The sequence below is a fragment of the Sinohyriopsis cumingii genome, chromosome 6, assembly GCF_028554795.1.
Source record: "Sinohyriopsis cumingii isolate HCF-2022 chromosome 6, ASM2855479v2, whole genome shotgun sequence".
Classification (NCBI taxonomy): domain Eukaryota; kingdom Metazoa; phylum Mollusca; class Bivalvia; order Unionida; family Unionidae; genus Sinohyriopsis; species Sinohyriopsis cumingii.
Window position 1 is genome coordinate 87,916,179 of NC_142966.1, and position 3,793 is coordinate 87,919,971.

A 3,793-nucleotide genomic window follows, 5' to 3' on the forward strand; every position below is an offset into this window, starting at 1 on the left:
ACGTTACTGAAACACCTTGATGTACTGAAGTTAGATTCTGCCCAGTTACCATTAGCGGGTTTTTCCCTATTGCCAGTTAGGTTTATGCTACCTTGGTAATGATAGCCAATCAATATAGCTGATGAAGCCAATATAGTTAATAGTTTTCCCACCCCTTTAATTAATAATTTAGAATTTCATGTACAGAGTGTACTATACAGATTCCTATAAATGTTCGAAACATTGGTCTAGGTAACCTCGCATTTTTTTGTCTCTCCCTATAGTTATTTAAGGCATTGGGTCTGTGGATTTGTTGTTGTAATATTAGGGCATTTTGGTGTTGTCAAGAGAAACATCCCATCCAAAATAAATGCTTACTAATATATAATATAACTATAGTCCTTACAAGGAATTTTTAAGGCAAAAAAAATGATTCGTCTGTAACGGTCTCTTGGGGGTAAATTGTTTCTTTTCCCGATCTCTTTGTTACCCATTATCAAATAGGTCAGCTCCAATTAGTTCCAACTGGTGATCGAAAGGTCAGTATTCCTCGGGGGTCTCAATTTCGTATACCCCAGCCAATCTGACACATATTAGCGATGGCAGTGTAAAAGAACATTCTGTGTAGGCCTCTGTCTAGTGTTGCTGACAGATTTACGCCACCTTGCTTTGTTACTTTGTTATCCCTTATTCCCTCTAAGAAGAGTCGTGTGATCCTCTAACAATTGCTTCGCAGATTTCTCATTCAGCCTTATGTCATTCAGACCCATCTTGGTTCCTTCATCAATGATGCATTGGAAGGCTTCCTGGTGCAGCTCCTTAGATGGTTCCTCCCTTTCAACTTCTAATTCCAAAAAACTCTTGCATGAGATTTTTGGAGAGGTTGGTATCTTGTTCTTCTGGTTGTCAGTCGCGATATCTATTGTTGTTGTTTTCCTCCACTATCCTTCTTCATCTCCACTTTGTTTTCAACCGCGATAAGGTCTCTCAGTTTAACTGGAGATTGCCTTTTGCTATTTTGAGGTCGATGTTGCAGTAGTATCAGCTGTTACTCCCGAAGGTTGTACATTAGATGAAGTCGTGTCTTTTGTGGCGGGTCTGATGGCTTTCTTGGACTCCGGTTCGACAGGGGTCAGCGTAGTTTGAGTAAGCTGCTCCCTTCGTCTTACATTCTTTCTTATGTTACACTTCTTATCTCTTTGATTAATTGATTTTCCCATGTCAGAAGAAGCGTAGTTCTCTTCTTCTGTGCTCTTTAAGCATCAGCTTGAGGTTTTTGAAAGATTTGGGCCTTTCAAGGCACTCAAGGCTAGAAAAGGTATTAGTAACTGGCTCAATTTCTTGCAATATTCTTCTAGTTATGTTCGCCGTCTAGTAGCCTGGCTTACTTAATTGGATTTACGTCGCTTTCTCCAACTAGGTATTTGTGATGGGTTTATGCCCTCCAAGCAGGCTCCTTAATTGATCGTGGGAGAGGAGAAAGAGCAAAGAGTGCTCAAGGTGAAGGACAACCAAGCTCTAATCAACTTGTTTGTAGGCTATAATGAGTCGGAATCGATCCAAAACACACACATTCTAATTAGGTATCTATAATTGCAGCATGAGACGTCGAGCGTGATTGGACACAACACTTTTGACGCTTCTCCGATTCCGTGCTTACACGCTCTTCGGGACACACGATTGCTAAACGAGTGGGAACCGGCCCACACACTCGTCTTTGACAGTTTGAGTCGAGACTGGAGGAAGGGAATAAGCTGCGTGGCATCCCAGCAGCGGGGGTTCCAAAACACGAGTTTCTTTTAAATCAAGTCATACCCAGTTGTATACATAGGTTATCCCTAATACCAATCTGGTGTATACTACCATTGTAATTAGAGTCATGTGTTATATTGTTATCATTTTACCTACCTTGTGAGTTTTATAAATGGTGTACTAAACGTATTTCCCATTCTGGAGAAAAGTAATCTGGTTAGGTCGATGTGGCTTTTGTATGGTTTAAATTTGTAACGGTGATTAAAGGATCATATCTGGTGACGAGTGTTATCGAATTGGGATTTCAAGCAAATTCGAAATCCCTCAATAAGAGGCAGTCTTTTAATTAGCCCTTAAAAGGGCTGAGGTTAGACCTCTTCACGAAACAGTCCCTTCAGGTTGTCATACGGTTCAAACTTCCTGCGGGAGTTCCTTCTTTAGCCTTTGGACAAACGATGTCTCCGACTACTGTATCTTCGCTTCTTGTCCATATCTGGATATTTGGTACTTATATGATGTGTAGCCAGTCTGCTTACTTACTTACTTAAATTATAGTCGCATTCGCCCATAGGGCATGCGCGACTGATTACTTCCCATGAGGTGGGATATTTAATTAGTCGTGAGTGGTGGAAATAGAGGCTCGCCCCTCACGCATTTCTGTGTGCATAGCACACTGTTTAATTGCAATGTCCCGGACGTGGAAAGGTATGTGTGTAGGACGGGAGGAGCCCATGAACATTGAAATTACCCTAGTGATCCTGGGTACAATATAGAGCCCTACTGCATAGAAAAAAATTGTCTTCCAATCACAATTTTGAGTGAATAATTATGTGTTGTTCTGTAAAGAGAATAGAATCACATCAGTTACTCCTTAATGATTATTAGTTAGGGCTTTATAATATTTGGCCTTATTTTTAATTTCTAAATTATACGTTGTGTAACTGGGCCTGATGATCCTAGGTTTTAGATCGCCTTATATTTCTTAAAATTTGTGGGGCTTATATAACATTCTAAACTGTTTATTATGCCGTATTGTGCAGCTGGGCCTGATGGTCCTAGGCATTAGACTGCCTTATATTTTTCTAAGTTTGGGGTCTTATATAAGTTTCTAAGCTATGTAAATGTCGCATTGTGCAGTTGGGCCTGATCATCCTGAGTGTCAGATCACCTTATATGACTCAAACGTTTTGGATTTTATTAAAAATTCTAGAATATTTATTGTGCCGCATTGTCTAGCTTATCCTGATTGTCCTGGATATTAGACCACCATATATATCTTAAAATTGTTAGGTCTTACATAAGCTTCTAAATATTATTAATAATAGATATAGAATGGTATAGTTATATATGCAGTTCTAAGAATAATCTGATGTCACCTTTGTGGCATAACTATGTTAGTAGCCTGCTATGTCTGGACATATTATTATTTTATAGCTATCGGCCTTTGTTCAATTATTTTTGTTGTAGATTTATTGTTTTTGTTACCATGTGCATTGGTTGTGTTGGATTGCTTAGTTTACATTGGTACATTAATTTGTATGATTCTTACTATTGGTATCCCTCAAGTACTAATGCTTATGGTTGTCTGTATGGGGCATGTTACTACTGGCAATGCTACGTCAGTTCGATTGCCCACGGCCGCAGCATGGTGCAGAGAGGCAGGTCCATGTTTCTCAGTCGGGATAGGGTACACCGTATATGCACTGGCATTAATCCACACCCTATGCGGTTGGAATCCAGCTTTTGCTATAATTGTTGATCCATTTGTCTTGCCCCCTCACAAGGCCCCTGCGCCTCACTCAACCGCCCCGAAATAATAATTAGGTTGTTTATCATAGAGAGAATTTTATGACTTTGTTACTACTGCATTGCTTAATGATGTCCTTGTATCTACTATGGTTCTTAATAAGCTAGGTTTTTTGGCGAACGCTCTGCTTTATATTCCTGAAGCACCGACGTAAAGGAAAACATCGACCTCACACAAGCTACACATCATGTATCACAGAAAGGAAATAGTAATGTGCGGATATAGAATAATCTTTCCACTTGTGTTTAAACCAGC